This window comes from Echinops telfairi, unplaced genomic scaffold (genome assembly GCF_000313985.2).
Source record: "Echinops telfairi isolate 266 unplaced genomic scaffold, ASM31398v2 ScPeMD7_21;HRSCAF=78, whole genome shotgun sequence".
Classification (NCBI taxonomy): domain Eukaryota; kingdom Metazoa; phylum Chordata; class Mammalia; order Afrosoricida; family Tenrecidae; genus Echinops; species Echinops telfairi.
This window is the reverse complement of record NW_022103918.1, coordinates 7,325,291-7,343,758: the sequence shown is the minus strand read 5'-3', so window position 1 is coordinate 7,343,758 and position 18,468 is coordinate 7,325,291. Positions and strand designations below refer to the sequence as shown.

At 39.3% G+C, this 18,468-nt stretch overlaps 1 protein-coding gene and 1 pseudogene across 2 annotated transcripts in view; one reads left to right on the top strand and one right to left on the bottom strand.

Moving 5' to 3' along the window:
• Positions 1-18,468, bottom strand: part of PDE3A (phosphodiesterase 3A) — a 330,465-nt gene that overhangs the window by 153,120 nt on the left and 158,877 nt on the right. The window lies entirely within an intron of this gene.
• The window catches only part of LOC105979600, a 33,643-nt pseudogene that overhangs the window by 13,731 nt on the left and 1,444 nt on the right, over positions 1-18,468 (top strand).

Here is an 18,468-nt window from a genome sequence, read left to right as displayed (position 1 = left end):
TCAAAGCCAAAGTGTTTGAAGGTGGGAGATAAGGGATGTCTAAACATCAAATGCGAGCTCCACATTCCAACAGACTGCTGACAATATTCTCTGGGTAAATGAAGAAGAGAAGGTACTATGGAATCCAGAGTCACTAAATCCCTTCTTGATGAATTCATATTAACAATAAAAGCCTTGACAACATTGAAATAATGTCCTGGAGTACAAGAGCACTCTCTTTTTCTCAGAAAGCATGTTATTATAATTATTCATTCTTTCTTAAATATACTCAGAGATAAAACAAAATTTACAAGTGAAGTTTTTTCCCCCTTGCCTTTCAACACAACATGATAGTAGTGTGGGGCTATGTCTTTTCTTATTTTATAGTCTTTCTCCGGATTTTACCATCAACTTCCACTCCTCTTTTAAACACTTATCCTCTCAAGCTCTTAGCGAGATATCCTTTGATATGGCCAGCAGACAGCCTAAACCCCAGACACAGATAAGACAGTTTGAAAAACCTGTCAAAATCTTGTATCACTGTATTCAAATACAATGATGTCACATAATAAGGCAGTAAGTTAATTCTAAGATTACACATGATATGCCCAGTAACTGATAACGTGGTCTGAGATAAATGGGCATTATCTATTAAATGCCCATTTTAATGGGCATTAAAACATCTTGGGAAGTGAAAGGCCGTAGTGATTTAGTTGACACATCTTTTCTTAGACACAGATTGTGAAAGTAAAATGAGAAAGTGAAAATTCCATCTTGTTGGGAGTATCAAGGTCTCTAAAACATAAAATTGAGTCTAACAATAACAAAACAGTAAATATTTGAATAGTGGCTGCTACACAATGTACTTTTAGAAGGATGCCATCTAGGTAACCTCATTTAATGCTTAGAAGAATCTTGGGAAGCAGGAATGTATGATTTTCCCTTTGAAAACATGAAAAGACAAATGGACAGAGAAATTAATAACTTGTCAGAGGTCCTGGGGCTTCTATTTGGCTCGATCCTCCTAACAATGAGGTGATTGACACAGTGGTTCCCTTGGAGGACAAGGAAAGGGGGGAGGTAGATTAGGGGCTCAAAGAACCTTACACGATCCTTAAATAAAAGCAGTTGATGTTTACACCCAGTGTTCGGTACCTGTCTGTTCCTTTTATATTTTAGTATTTCTGTTATTGTTAATGATGACTACTTTGTACATACACATTGTATACACTTTTACGAATGTTTTTATATGTGCTATAATTCACAATGGAAAATTAAAACGTATAACAGATGAAAATTCACAAGTTGGCATTTGGAACACCGTGATGGAATGTGAAATGTGGGCAATGGAGTTTTAGTGAACGCACACCAAGATTTTGGCAATCTTTTGACACATTTTAAAGGAATAAAAATCTCTACAGAACCCCCTCCACGCAATAAACTGAGGTGGCTACAAAGCCCCCGACTCCTGGATATTTTCCCAGCCAGTTTCCTCACACTCTCTTCCTTGCACGGCTTCCCTTGGCCATTCAAGCTAAAATTGCACTCTCGAACGTCTTCTTTCTAAGCGCTGGGCATTTTCTAGGGCATTTAATTCCGTTGCTGGCATTTTGTCTTTTGCAACACTTCTCAGAGACTTTCAGTCACCGGAGGGCTTATTCAAACACACATTGTTAACCCCTAGGCCCAGATGTCTTGACTCAGCAGATTTGGCAAGCAGACCGAGAATTTCCATTTCTAATAATTCCCAGATGATACAGATGCTACTGGTCCACCCATCACTATAAAAACTATTGTCTCATCAAATGAAATCTACCTGAGAGTAGGCCATTGTACATGAGAAGGCAACTGAGGCCACTGACATGATATTTAAGAATATGGTTAGAACATATGAATGAGTCACTTTAGAACAGCGGTTCTCAACCTGTGGGTCGCGAACCCTTTGGAGTCGAACGACTCTGTCACAAGGATCACCTAAGACCATTGGAAAACACATATTTCTGATGGTCTTAAAACCAGAGACACTGCTCCTCTATCTGTCTCCAGGCAGGTCTGCCCACATGCAGATATGCCCACATTTGAATACCTGGTGTGAAGACTGTTACCCATGCTTCACCATGCTTCAAGGCAATATTTCATTTATTTGTCATTAGAAATACATATTTCACAATATATAATTACATATTGTTTTTGTGATTAATCACTATGCTTTAATTATGTTCAATTTGTAACAATGAAAATACATCCTGCATATCAGATATTTAGATTATGATTCATAACAGTGACAACATTACAGTTATGAAGTAGCAACGAAAATCATTTTAGGGTTGCGGTGTCAGCACAACATGAGGAACTGTATTAAAGGGTCGCGGCATTAGGAGGCTGAGACCCACTGCTTTAGAATAACCCTGTTATTCTAAATATTTAAATGTAATACATAATTATGGTCATCAAATTCCAAATAGTTGATCAAAAACATCCCTAAGACAAAGTGTTGTATAAACACATACATACATCTTTTCTTTTCTGTAATGGGATACTCATCAACTAAGGAGCCCTGGAAGTGCATCAGTTAAGTGCCTGGTTATCAACCAAAAGGCTGGTGATTTGAACCCACCTGCAATTATTTGGCATAATCTACTTTCATCAAGATTACAGCCAAGGAACCATAAGAGTACAGGGTAGTTCTACTCTGCCACATGGAGTTGCAAGGTGTCAGAATAAATGCAATGATGCCAAATAACAACACTAACAATAGCTCAATAATTGGTAAGCTAGGCAATTATTACTGAGTGCATTGATCATTAAGACAGTAGCCATATAAGGTAGAACGCTTTCTTAAATGGCACACACTCAATAATCATTAATTTACCACTGAGTACATGGATGAGGCAGGTTTGACTAAAGCAACAAATCTAGTGAAACTCAGATATGTGTAAGAGAGAACTTTATATCAAGAAAAATGTGTATATTGGGAAAACATTCCAGTCCAGACTAGATCAAGTCCATCAGTCTGATACTAGTCCATAAATGCCTCTTCAGACTCAAACAGCCACAAACAATGATGCAAAATGCAGGACGATCACAGACCAGTGGGTGAAAAGTCTTGTGGCTCAAACGATGGTGGATCAAAGGGCTGGCACAGGTCTCAGCTTGGCTGGTCAATAGGAAGGTGAAGGCAAAGGGAGAGAGGCGGAGGTTCCCCAGGACTCTCCTGATGAGAAGGCCACTCCCACAAGGAGGCACCATCAGTCTGTGACCTGATTGACAGGCTAGACTCCACCCCTACACTTTTATATCTTCAGTTGACACAAAATGAGATAATTACTACAGTAAACCATTTCCTTAAACTCACCGACTCTCAAGACAACTCACTAAAATACTCAATTATTTCCCTAGCATGTAAGGTTCCCAGGACTTATTTTCTTGTTCATTCCTCTATTAGTCATGTCACTACTCTTTTCTCACTTAAATTCTTACAGCACAGCAGCCGTCCCTAGATCCAAGACAACATCTGCCTGCTCCCTTCCTGTGCAAACAGCCTGTCTCTGGACACCTGTATGTTCCTCGAACACAGTGGTTCTCAACCTTCCTAATGTCATGACCCTTTAAAACAGTTCCTTTTGGTTGTGGTGACCACCCCCCCCAACCATAAAACTATTTCCGTTGCTACTTCATCACTGTAATTTTGCTACTGTTATGAATTGGGTGAACCCTGTGAAAGGTCATTCGACCCCCAAAGGGGTTGTGACCTACAGGATGAGAACCATTGCAATACTTAATCAAGTTAAGAGAAGGGAAAAGGGTTATAGGAACAATCTGAAGTTGGTCAAAGAGTATATTTGAGGTAGAAAAGGAAGATATACACCAAATTAAAAGGAGAGGAAAACATGCTGTTTAATTTGCACTAAAACATGCTTTCATAGCCATAAGAAGTATCAGCCATGTTAGGCCAGTGATTCTCAACCTGTGGGTCATGACCCCTTTGGGGGTTGAACGACCCTTTCACAGGGGTCACTTAAGACCATCGGAAAACACATATTTCCGATGGTCTTAGGAACCAAGACACCTACCCTCTATCCGTCTCCAGGTGGGTTTTCCCACATGCAGATATGCCCACATACTAGTACCTGGCATGATGACATCGTCTTGCCAACACCATAACATACACCCCCGTCCAAATATAGGTGTATGTGACAGGGTTGGTGCCATAATGTACTTATCTGGATCAGTCCCACATATGTAGAGAACAGCTACTGTGTAAAGAGCAGCTACTCTGTAGAAAGCAGCTACTGTGTTGAAAGCAGCAGTATTGGAGGTAAAACGACACTTCATGAGTTCTAATTACTGGGTAAATGTAAAATCATGTACTGTAAAATCATCAAGTATTGAAAAAAAAAATCTCTACCATGGAAACTTAATCTAGAGGGTTATGGGTCTTTTTATAGTTAGCTGTGGTTGATGTGAATACTGCCCCCTTGTGATAGTAACAGGTATGTAAAAAAACACAGAGAATGGTAAATCATAGGAAACTTCAATGAACTCTATTGACTGAACTATGTCACGTATCATCTTTTGTACTATTAAAGCTATTGTTATATATTATTGTCATTAGCAAACCATCCCATGACAATGGATCATGTAGAGAATAACGTTAAGAAATAAAATATAATGAGGATTTTTTACAGCATGGTTTTACCTCATTATAGCAGCAAGTGATAAGATGCAATGTGTTATTTGTTGTGATGTTCTATCAGCCAAGTCTATGAAGCCAAACAAACTAAAACACCATTTTGATAGCAAGCATCCACGCTTTGCTAGCAATGACACCAACTATTTTAGAAGCAAAGCTGATGGTGGCAAGTACCACAAACAAAACGTAGCAGCCGTTGAAGCTTCATGTTTGGTGGCACTCAGAATCACCAGAGCCGTGAAACCTCACACCATTGCTGAGGATTTACTGTGGCCAGCAGCCAAAGACATTGTTTGAGTTATGATCAGAGACAAATCTGTTAGGAAATTGAGTGCAATTTCCTTATCTAAGGACACTGCGCAGATGAAGAGATGACATGTCTGCTGATATTCTTGATCAGGTAATCCAGGAAATTAAATCTGCTCCACTTCCAACATTTAGCATCCAGCTAAATATTGATAAATCTATAGACATTGCAAACTGTTCAGTTACTGGTTTATGTGAAGTGTATTAATGATGGCAACTTTAAAAATGAGTTTCTTTTTTGCAAACTTCTTGGAATGACAACTACTGCACATGATGTATTTGACACAGTCGGTTCATTTCTGAAAGAGCATAAGATCTCTTGGGAAAAGGTGTGCGGTGTTTGCACAGATGGTGCTCCAGCTATGCTAGGATGTCGATCTGGATTTCAACGTTTGGTACTTATTGATTCACCAGAAGTCATCAGAACTCACTGTATGATTCATCAGCAAATATTAGCCATGAAGACGCAGTCACAAGAGTTACAAGAAGTAATGAAAAGTGCCATAAATTTTGTCAATTTTGTAAAGGCGAGCACTTTAAACAGTCGACTGTTTTGCACCTGTGCAATGAATTGGATGTGCCAAATAATGCTCTGCTATTTCACACTGAAGTGAGATGGTTGTCGAGAGGAAAAGTTTTAAAACGTGTTTTTTGAGTTCCATGATGAACTCAAAACGTTTTTTAATCAGAAAGCAAGACTGTAGTTCAGACTTTTCTGTGATAAAAATGAATGCAGAAAATCGCTTACTTGGTTGATATCTTTGCCATCTTGAATGAGTTTAATTGATCACTGCAAGTTCCAAATGCAACATGCCTTGATTTGTCTGAAAAGATTTGATCATTCCAAATGAAACTTCAGCTTTGGCCAAAAATATTGGATGAAAATAAAATTTACATGTTGCCTACGTTATCTGCTTTCTTTGAGGAGCATGACATTGAACCAGACAAAAGGATTATGATGATAATTTTTTGAAAGAACACTTGCACATGCTTGCAGATGAACTTTCATCCTACTTTCGAAATCTGAGACCCCACTTGCACTTGCCAGAAGCCCATTCACAGTCAAAGTTGAAGGTGTTCCTGAGACAGCACAAAAGTTCATTGAACTTATCAACAGTGATGCAGCGGAAACTGATTTCTCTACAATGCCAGTTACAAAACTCTGGATCAAGGGTTTGCAGTCATATCCTGTTCTGTCTGAGACTGTGTTGTGCCTTTTTCTTCCATTTCCAACAGCATATCTTTCTGAAACAGGGTTTCCCAGCTTGTTGGTTATCAAGTCTCAATACAGAAGTAGACTTGATGTGGAAGATGATCTTTGTTGTGCTCTTGCAAAGACTGCCCCAAGAATTTCTCATCTGGTGAGAAAGAAGCTATCTCAACCTTTGCACTGATGTTGGCTTTTTATGCATAGCATCACAAAATGTAGCAATGTTGTTTACTGTTGTTATATTAAGACTGTTACCCATGCTACCCCATGCTTCAAGACAAAATTTTATTTATTTGTAATTAGAAATAAATATTTCACAATATATAATTACATACTATTTTTAATCACTATGCTTTGATTACCGTATATACTAGTGTATAAGCTGAGTTTTTCAGCACCTTTTTTATGCAGTTTTGGTGGTAAAATGAGGTGCCTTGGCTGATATTTGGGTCAGCTTATATTCGAGTATATATAGTATGCTCAATTTGTAGCAATGAACATACATCCTGCACATCAGATAGTTACATTAAAATTCATAACAGTAGCAAAATAATAGTTTTGAAGTAGCAACAAAAATAATTTTATGGTTGGTGTCTCCACAACATGAGGAACTGTATTAAAGGGTCTCGGCATGAGGGAGGTTGCGAACCACTGCCTTAAGCAAAGGTGTGGGTGAACATGAAGCATGCATCATCAGAAAGGAAGGAGAGGGGTTGTGCCAGATGTTGAGGTCTCCACTTGAGTTCTACTCCCTCCATCTCAGATCATGTCCTTCAAATGAGGGCCACAGATGTTGCCAAGAGATCTCCTCACTTGATTGTAAACACATGGGCATTTCTCATGAGAATTGGTTTCAGCTTAGGGCACTTGGATCCCAGTCCTCACTGTGCCACTGGTAACCACAATGTCCATGGTTCAAACCCACCACTGCAACAAAGGGAAAAGGTGAGGCGGGAAATGTTACTGTCTTGGACACTGGACTCTATGGAACAGTTCCACCTGCCCAGCGGGGCGGCTCTCAGTCAGTTGGTTCATGGCAGTGGGTGCTGCGCCATGTCTTCTAGAAAAGATTTTGTAGGGTTTGATGGAAGTGATTGCATATTTGTAAACACGTTTGTGTTGGATGCAGCGCAGATTAAATGTTCCTTGGAAGTTGAGAATATTAGAAGTTCATCTCACATACTTTGGAGAAGCTATTAAGAGGGATCAGCCCTTTTCTTCAATTAAATCAACTGATTAATTAGATTATTAACTAAAACCAAAAAGAAGTCACCATTATCCTTTACGTGAAAGAGAGAAGACAGTAAGCAAAAATCTGTCTGTTCTGAAACATCCATTTATCTGATGGTGGGCACTTTTGAGGGCAATAAGTCAAGAGGGAGTAAAAGAAACTGTTGATCGAGCAAAGATTGGGCTCATATTTTAAACTGGGCAAGATTAAAAAGAGTAGAAAATACAGATACCCTGTTAAGCCTGGGGCCAAATCAGAGATGTGATTTGACAGTTTGATCAAGCACCTGCTGTTCTATTATTTTATGTTTTCATGATTTTAAAGGACCATCAATTAAATAACACAAATGGCAAAAAAACCCAAACCTTCATATTTTATTGGTCAACATGTGTAAACAATATAATTATTTCTTATGCACCCACATGTGTCTCTGTGCTGGTGATTCCTGGTGAGATTTATTCTGTGCTAGCTGATACCCAGCACATGCTGGGACAGAGCTCAAGCATTTCCCAGCAATGGTGTATTCAGGAAATAATAAAACCAATTTAAAAAAATTAAAGTAGAACAATTAGTTAAATCTGTTCTTGCTTTTAGCTCCTGAATTTCTTTAGAACTTATTATGTCATTGCCTCGCCTAAACTAATCCCTCTACAATTCCACAATACTACTTACAGGCTAAATCTCAATATCCTTACTAAGACAGAGATGTTTTTTTCATTAGCCCATGTCTCCACTTTAGTCCTCAGGAAATTGGTTGCTTATTGAAAGTGAAGATGTCTTTAATGCACACTGATGAAGATTTAAAGCTACAGCCTTCAGTAAGAATTACACACCAACGTACAGAAAATAAAAATCTTCAAAGTGCAAATGAAGAATAAATTGAAGTTGTCAAATATTTAATTGTACTTGAATTTTAATTTAATTTTACACTGAATGCCCATGTGATCATCAGCCAAGAAATAAAACATCACACTGCGATGGGCAAGTTTACTGAAAAATACCTCGTTCAGTGTTCAAGGGTTAAAAAGCAGTGAAATTACCATAGAACTAAGGTACACCTGACCTGAGCCATAGTTCTTTTAATTAGCTCGTATATGTGTACCAGCTGGACAATAAAGACAGAAGAGCTGACGCATTTACATTATGGTGCTGGTCGACAGTATTGAGTGTGCATGGGCTGTCAGAAGAACAAAGAAATATGTCTGGGATGAACGACACACAACTGCTCCTTGGAAGTAAGAATGGCAAGAGTTCACCTCACGTAGCTTTCTTCAATTGAATCCGCTGATTGATCGGATTATTAACTGACAAACACCAAAAAGGGGTCATCATTATCCTTTACGTGACAAAGAAGAGCGATTTAACAAAAAAACTTCTTTCAGTTCTGAAACACCCATTCATCCAGGTTTACAAATATACAATCACTTTAGGCCAGTGCTTCTCAACCTGTGTGTCATGACCCCTTTGGGGGTCAAATGACCCTTTCACAGGGGTCACCCAATTCATAACAGTAGCAAAATTACAGTGATGAAGTAGCAACGAAAGTAATTTTCTGGTTGGGGGGGGTCACCTCAACATGAGGAACTGTATGAAAGGGTCGCGGCATGAGGAAGATGGAGAACCACTGCTTTAGTCCAACACTGGAAAGGCCTTTCCACAAGGTATGGCCGGCCAGTCAACCCACTGCCATTGAGTTGACTCTGACTTAAAGCAGTCTGTGGGCCAGAGTAGGACTATTTTACTGTTTCATCTTTTCCTGTGTTGCAATGGTGGGTTTGAACCAAGGACCTTGGGGTTAGCCGCCTGGTACTTAACCCACTGTGCTACCAGGATACGTTGAATGATACAGCAGTTTGGCTCAATTTATAACGAAGAGTTCTAAAAATGTTTTCTATAGATTTTTGCTTTTATAAGTTGTTTATTTTCTCCGGAAAAAGCAAAGGGCTAATGGATACTTGGAGAGCTGCAAATGGACCCCCATTCTCCCCTTTTCCTTTTGTATAAAGCATCACTGGAAACTTTAACAGTGAGTTATCGAAAAGGCAGTCAAGGTCACATCAAGGATCAGAAATCTTTCAAATAATATTCTTCTCAGCTTTAAAAGTGAATTGTTCTTATTCTGTATGTATTAACCCTGAAAAATTCTGCCTCCAAAAGAGATCTGAATATCAAGAAGATCTTTCTTCCTGGGTAGTCCTTGACAAATGAATGGCAGATATATTCCTGGAGTGCATAGATATTTACAAGTCTGTAGCTTAACCTTGGGGGCAAATTTACTGTGTCTTTCAATATTTAAGGAACTCTGATGGCAGTAAGGGCAGGTATTGGGCTGCAAGCCTCAAAGTCAGTAGTTCAAACTTACCATTGGCTCCCTGGGAGAATGATGAGGCCATCTGCTCCCATAAAGGTTAATAGTCTAAGAAATCCCATATTGGGTCATTATGAGTTAAAATGGACTCAATTGTTAGGAACATATAAATAATTAGATATTCATGAAGTGCACAGAAATTTCCCATTCTGGAAGAGCTGCTATGAAGGAGGGACCAATGCATCCTGCCTGTTTATAGCCAAGAAAAACAGGAAATCATCAGGATTCCTTAAACCATGGTCTGGACCAACTATGTTAGAATTACCTGTATGGATTATTAAATACAATTTCATGTAGTTTACCGCCTAGAAATCCAGGTTTACTATCATAACCCTGAGAGAAGGCCTGGCCATCAACATTTGCCAAGGAGATTTGGATGCATATTCTAGTTTGGCAACCACTGTCATAATTGACTGATGGAGTTACTGCTAACCACAAGGTCAGAAGTTCAAACCCACCAGATGCTCAACAGGAGGAAGATGAGGCTACTTACTCCTGTAAAGTTTAAAGTCTCCAAAACCGGAAAGGGGCCATGTTAGCCTGTCCTACAGGGTTGCTGTGAGTCTGAATCCTTAGTTACAGGGCCTAGGGAAAAGGCAATCACAATGCACATCCCTAACTTAAGATTAAAGGGAAAAGAACCTACTATTGAAGACAATTGCTCATTTTAGACCACCAAACCAATGGATCACTTTCTAATGATATTTTTAATAGAAATGTTCAAGTTTTATTGAATTTATTGTATATATTTTCAACTTTCATTGTATGTAAACTTCAAAACTCAAAAACCTCGCTACTATCGAGTCAATTCTGACTCATGGCAACCCTATAGGACAGGGTAGAACTGTCCCGGTGGGTTTCTGAGACGGTAACTTTTTATGAGAGTAGAAAGTCGCCTTCTTTCTGGGAGACTGGTGGGTTTGAACTGATGACCTTGCAGTTTGCAGCCCAATGTGTAACCACCACACCATAGTAAAACTCAGGTCATCATAAGTATTCAGTCAATTAGAGGATGAAGATTAAGAAAAAGCAGCAAGTCCGCAGAGTGGATTGATGTCATCATGATGTCCGTTATGAGACTGAGAAAACACCTGTGGGTGAGCTACTATAGTCATGCAACAGCTGTAAAACCTAGCAAACTCGAGCTATTCAAGAGCCGAAGTTTACTCTTCCCTCATGGTTTTCATAAAACCATAACTCCATTCTCTAACCTTCACTTTATATTACCAGTTGGCAAGGAATCGGGTCATTTTTGTTTATGTGTTTTATTGTTTGCACCTGGATCACTGTAATTGTTAAACTGTATCTTGTCAAACGGATGACTGGATGAATTGGTCAATGATAAAAGGAACAATACATGACAATTAAACAATAACTAAAACCAAACAACTTTCTAAACTATTTGCCATTTTCAAGAATGGCATTAATAAAATGGCATAGAAGTCCTGATTGGTAATCAAACGACATGGTTTTGCTTTTAAGTTTTCCAATCACTAAGTGCCTATGAAACTATGTGCTCTCTCTGATGCTCTGTCTCCCCTTTACAAATGAAGAATTGAGACAAGGTAATATTCCTATTTTAAAATGCTAGCATTTGTAACATCTGTAGTAGCTACATAATCTGGTATCAACTTGTTAAGGGGTGGAGTCTAGCCTGTCAATCAGGTCGCAGCTTCATAACCTCATCTGGAGGCTCCACAGAGCCAGAGCCCTGGAGCTGGAGGGGCCATGTGGAGACTCATGCCAGCACTGAGATGCTTCGACTGCAACTGGATCCACAAGTCTTTCCTCCCACTGGCCTCTGATCTTCCTGTGTTCAGCGTCAATGCATGCAATTTTTGAGTCAGAAGAGGAATTTATAGATTGGTATCAGACATATGGGCTAATATTGGACTAATGGCCTTGACCTGGATCGGGCTGGGATGTTTTCTCAATATTCAACTGCTCTTGTATACAAAACTCTTTCTCATACACATATGAGTCTACCTGGATTTGTGTCTTTAGTCTACCCAGACTAACACGACATCCCACCTCTACTATTCAGTCGATATGTTTCTTCTCAGAATTAAATAATCTTTCCTTTTAGTTGGATAATTTTGCTTGAAATGTAGCTCCATACAATTTGCTTTGCAGATTAAAATCCTACTGATCTTTATAATTAGTTAACTATGTAAGGCAAAATGAAACTCAACAACTTACAAAATGAAAATACACCTTATTTTGCAATCAGGTAAGAATGACAGCTCCGAGGTGAGACTATCAGAAGGTTCAGAATGTAACTTTGCAGGACGTTTTAACCTTGGACGCATATAGGCTTGCACCAGCTGATCACAAGCAAATTATTTTAGTTGTTGTAACTACAGAGTCTGATAAGAAATTATTTTGAAATTCATTTCTGTTGAAATGCTGCACAAAAATTGTATAAGCACCGTTCTTGTGCCAGCTTCTCTCACAATGCCACCCTGCATTGTTTCAACCTCAACATTCTTTTGATGCCACTGAAGAAATCTAATTTGAGAATAACTTGAGAGCCCCAAATGCTGAAACAATTCTGTACACATGAAGGCTATTTGAGGATTAATTGTTCAAATATGGAAATGTAGAGCCTACATTCTGGGTATTAAGTGTGGTGATCATAGTACATTTAGCATACACTGGAAGGAGAACTAGGGCAATCCATTACATGATTGCTTCATTAGCACTTTGAAAGATGGCAATCGGTGAATCATGATTGTATTTGTCCACTTATTTGAACTGCTTCTCTAATAAGTAAGAAATAAATCAATTTCATCATCAGCTCATTAATTCATTCAATAACTTCACTTCAAGCAAGTTTTAGACTATTACTACCTAGAAAAGGCAAAGAATGAGGACAAATGAATACTGATAATAGACGGAATACTCAATATTCAATCATGTTCAGAGTTTAAACAAAAAGTGGTGAAAAAATGAAAAATGACTTTGTTCCTATTTTTCATAACTTGTTTCACTACTATTCCAGGTGATCATGAGCAAAACTATTCTTTGCCCAGAAGCACTGGCAAACCAAAGCCAGCACGAAGGAGATTCTCTATAGCCTTTGCAGCGTGTCTAGTCCTTGGATCCCTGCATTAGCTAGCACACTCAAAGAGACCAGTTATGAGAATGATCTTAAACTGGGCTACATACTGGCCACCTAGAAAGCTGTGAAAAAATGGATCGCTGGTTTCCACCACTGGAGATGCTGGTTTAATTGGCTTGGGGTGAATACTAGACATTGCGATTTTTACATGGCCCCAAGCAGTTCTAATGTGCAGCCAAGAATGGGAACCATTGGAAAGACAAAGGGCGAAAGAGAGCCAATGAAAGAGGTGGTGCTGTGGGTTGAGTTCTGGAGGGCCGACTAGAAGGTGCTCAATGGGAGAACAACGAGCAGTCTGCTTTTATAAATGGTTACCGCCTTAGAATTCCTGCCCAGCAGGCAGATGCTGTCCTATAAGGTTGCTATCAGCTAGCATTGACTCAATAGTCATGATTTTTCAGCACAACTTTACTTAAATACAATATTAATTCTATTATTTAATGATTTCCACAATGGGTTCCCTTTGAAATAGACCCAGATATCTGTCTCTTCCAATTGGTTGGCCATGAAGGTATCTTCCAAATTTCTTGGCACAGACAAGAGAGAACTTCCTTTTTGGGGATCCAGTGCCTTCAAGACAAGATGGACTTCTTCCTGCAATACCCCAGGTTCCTGATCATATGACACCTCTTGAAATGGTGGATGCTGAATCAATTCTATTTGGGTACAGGGATTCTATGTATTCCTTACATCTTCTTTTGATGCTTCCTGTGTGGTTCAGTATTTTGCCCAAAGAATCCTTCAATATTGTAAGTGGATGATAATATTTCTCTTCAGTCTTTTCAAGATTAGAAATGGTACGTATATTCTTCACTTGAAGTTTTCTAACTCCAGGTCTTAAACATTTCATTATAAAATTTTATCTTCTCTACTTGCCCTTTGACTCTCCCACTTCTAGTTTTCCACGTCACCCTTTTCCCCCATTAGCTTTAGCAAATTTCAGACATCTATCTGGGTACTTTCATTCTTCCTTTTGTTTCTAATAGCCATTTGCTTTATGAGTGTGTGATATCCTTGATATTATTCCATAACTTGTCAAGTCTGCAGTTATTAGTGTTTAATGCATCAAATTTATTCTTGAGATAATTTCAAAGTTTACTTGGGAAATAATGAAATTTGTTCTTTGGCTCTCCTGGACTTATTTTGTTTTTCTTTAGCTTTACCTGTGAAGACCTGGTGGCACTGTGGTTTGAGAGTGGGTTCCTAACCACAAGGTCAGCAGTTGGAACCCATGAATCACATCTCAGAAGAAAGTGGAGCTTTTGCTCCCATAAAGATTTACAACCTCGGTAAACCACCGGGGTAATTCCATTCTCTCCTATTGGGTCCTTCGGAGTCAGAATCAACAGAGTGGCAGCAAATTTGGTTTTGAGTTTTCAGCTTAAACGTGAACTTACCAAAAAGCAACTGAGGTCTCGTAGTTGGCGCTGACTTTATTCCCAGCTCCCCCGTCATATGTTTCCACATATGTAGTCTTATGTTTTCCCATGAGGTTCATGTTTATAGTCAGTTTATGTGGTTGAAAAAAGCGTATTTGCAATGAATAAGTAGTTAGTCTTATAAAATTCTATCATGTGATCTCTACTTTATTTCCATCACCAGGGTCCTATTTTCCAACTACTGATCTTGGTGTCTGTTTCTAACATTCACATTCCTATCACCATTAACTAACAATCCCCCTGTCTGTTTCCTGTCCTTACATATGTTTCTGTGATTCCAAATGCTATGCCATCAGAATTTCAAATACCAGTAGAAGCTCTAATGTAGAAATATTTCAACATAGTTCCCATAGTAAAACATACTACAGAGGTGACGTAATCTGAAGAAAACGTCCGTAAGAACATTATGGAGTGCAGAACAGAACACTGTCAGGTTGAGTGCTGGAAGATGAATCTCTCAGGTCATGAAGGCCCTCAAAATATGACTAGTGAAATGCTACCTCATCAAGTTAGAGCAGACCCTAGTGACGTGGGTTCAAGCTTGGGGGACCTTCCTTCGCTCATGTGGCCAATTCAAAATGAGAAGACATAGCAGCAACAAAGGATTACTAATGTGATAATATGGAATGTATGAAGAATGAATACAGGAAAATTCAAAATATTAAAAAGGGAAATAGAATGCTTGAAGATCAATAACTTAGGAATTATGAGCTGAAATTGACTACATAAAATAAAATTAAAAAGTCACTGCAGCCCAGTTGATTGGTAGTGACCTTATAGGACAGAGCAGAGCTGTCCCTGTGGATTTCTGAGTCTGTAAATCTTCATGGGAGTGGAAGTTTTCATCTTCTCCCACTGAGTGGCTAGGGATTTTGAACGACTGACCTAGCCATTAGCCCGAGGCATAAATAACCACTACACCACCAGAGCTTTGGACTGGCCATTTTCACTCAGAAAATCTGAAAATCTGGTTGTGCTGCTTCTGCTGAAAGATGTGATGTAGACTTACTAGCTAGCAATCCATCGGCCTTTTAGCTCTCTACAGAGGGGGTACTCAGGAGATCAAATATGTACTAATTGAATTTGTTTCCATCTCTTGTTTAAAAAAAAATAGCTTTATAATTAATTACTAGAGTATATGACCAGTCATGGTTTTTAAAAATTATATTTTAAAAATTTATTCAGGGTAGTTTAGGTACACGGAAAAGTTGTGAAGAAAAGATAGAGAGTTCTCATATACCTCTCCATTTTTCCTATTATTTAAATGTGTATAGTACATTTGCCACAATGAATGAGCCAGTGCAATACATCATTATTAGTCAATGCAATACATCATTATTAGTCAATGCCCACATGTTCTACCCAGTTGTTTTTTCTGTTCCAGTAGCCTACCCAGGAGAGTTGTTATGTCTCCTGAGGTTGCTCTTCATCGTGGCCGTTCTAGCTTTTCTTGATTTGGCTGATTCTAACAGTTTTGAGGCATATGGGTCATATACTTTCTAGAATAACCCTTGAATTTTGTCTGATTGTTTTCCTCATGATTCAACTAGAGTTATGTGTTTGGGGTAGGAAGACCACTGCTATCAACTGGTATACTTATCACATCATAGGAAGGCTAGCTACTGTCAACAAGACTCAGTTGATTTTGTACCTTCAAAAATCTGCTGACGCACTGTTGGTAAGGTTTCTCCAGTTTAAAATGATCACCCCTAAGGTTTCTCCAGTTTAAAAGTATCACTCCTACCTCCATCACTCTTCCCATCTTACACTCTTCGGAAGGAATCATGAAGCACAGTTCACAATGAACAGTGTGGGAATAAATGTGTTTCATATCTTTGAAGGGGATGTAACCATAGAAATTATTTGAAACTTTTGCATATATTTACTTAATCATTGATACAACAATGAACTCTTAAATATTTATTTCGCTTTTTAAGTTATGATTCAAGATTTTAATAGTTAGGTTTTTGCTCAGATTGTTCCAATTCTACTCATTGGATTTCTCTAAGTTCCTACCTAGAATCCATGGGCATATTCCCAGTCATTTCCTGACTTACTAGCAATAAAATAATATCCAGGCACTCCTAGTGTATTACTGAACCCATTTTTGTAAATAAGCCTGGTTCTCTCACTGGAAATGATATTAGAAACCACGATCTGGGTGCTAGATATGCTCATTACTGCTGGGATGTCATTGCTTCTAGATCCTTCCAGCTAATGAGCATAACAGTGGTAAAGTGCTCAGCTGCTGAGAGAAGGTTCTAAGCTACCAGCTGCTTGGCAGGAGAAAAATGTGGCAGTGTGCATCTTTAAGGATGACAACTTTTAAATCCTGAGGCCAATTTTACTCTGTCCTATAGGGTTATGATGAATAGGAATTGACTTGAGAGCAACAATTTATTTATGTTTTATACTAACCTAAGGGAGCCTTGGTGGCACAACGGTTAAGTGTTCAGCTCCTAAGTGGAAGGTTCAAATCCAAGGTAACTCTGTGGAACTAAAGATGGCGTAGTCTGCTCTCATCATATTTCAGCCCAGAAAACCCTCGGGCTCCTTTTCACACTGTTAGATGGGATTTCTAGGTATCTAGAATAGAGTCATTGGCACACACCAAAACACATACTAACCTGTGTTTTTTAATCAGAATGAGGAAGACATCTATATGCACCCATCTGTATCTAAATGAAGGATCTTCGCCTTTGATGGCATTAATAAAATTGAGCAGGCTCTGTTACTCAAAAACTCAGAGTCATCAAGTCGGTAGTGATCCAGGACAGGGTAGAACTGCCATGGCGGCTTTCCAAGACTACAACCCTTTCAGGAAGTAGAAAGCCTCTCCTTCTCCCTGAAGAGTCCTTGATGGTTCTGAACTGCTGACCCTATGGTTAGCAGGCCAACATGCAGCCATACCTACACTTACCACCCAAGCGGTGATCTCTCACCAAGAACACTTTCTAGATTTGCATCTAGATTCATTGCAATGGCCACAGCGAACTCACAAACAATGCTCAAGATTCCAAGACTGATTAAGGAAGTGAACAGCTCACAATGTAGGTGAGAAATGCTCATGATAGAGATGTTTAGCAGGACATGTTACAGAATTCTTTCATGGTCGAAAATAAATGCCCCAAAGGCATGCCACTCCAAGATAAGCTCAACCCAACAGCACTAGACACCAGCTCCAGTTCCTTGAGTCAGTGAACCCAACTCCAAATAAGTGTCCAAAGGGCAGGACCCTGCTCCACAAGCCCTGCTACGAAAGCACTCAGCTTGACTCGCTCTTTACACCACTCTGTCTCCTTCTCTGGCTCCTGATCCCCACTGTATTCTGGATCAACGAGGTTAAGGGTGCAGGAAACTTGGGGTCCAGAGGACACAATCCACTCCTGGCCCTTGCTAGCCGTGAGCTTCCTCCCTCCTGCTTTTCATTTTATACTAAGCAGGATTACAATCACAGTGGCTCTGCTTAGCACGGAGTCACAGGTAATCCTATCAGTGTCCTCCCCTGTTGTCTAACCCAGCTGTTAAAGGTAGTTTGGTGGGAGTTACAGAAACTTTGGCAAGAGGAGCCATATTAAGTAATTCACTGCTCTTGTACAAACATTTTGTAACCTCCAGCCAATCCGAGGGAGAAACACTGGGCTTTCTCCTCCCATGAAGAGTTACTGTCTCAGAAACGCATAGGGGGTCGCTGTGAGTCTATACCAACTCATTGGCAGGGAGTTTTTTGTCTGTTTGTTTTGAATGAGCACATAGCTAATGAATGGTTGCTTAGATCGTATAGGGTAGATATTACTTTTTTCTTTGAAGTCACTCATTGCTGCACTATTTTGACAGACTCAAATGTACATTTTTTTAACTCATTTTCCTTGGTCCTAATACAGGATTTTGCCACCTTGTGACATTTAATAAGTGCTTATCTGGCAAACGCATGAAGGATTGTACATATTAAAAGCATCCACTGCCTTCCTTTTCACTCCGAGCATGTTACCTTCTTACCTAATAAAAGAAATAGAAGCTATGTTATGGCAACTACCCCAGCCAACAGCTCTTCTTCCTGCCAACACACTTCCACCACACCCACCTTTATCTCCCATTATGCACCGCGGTGCCCAAATCTC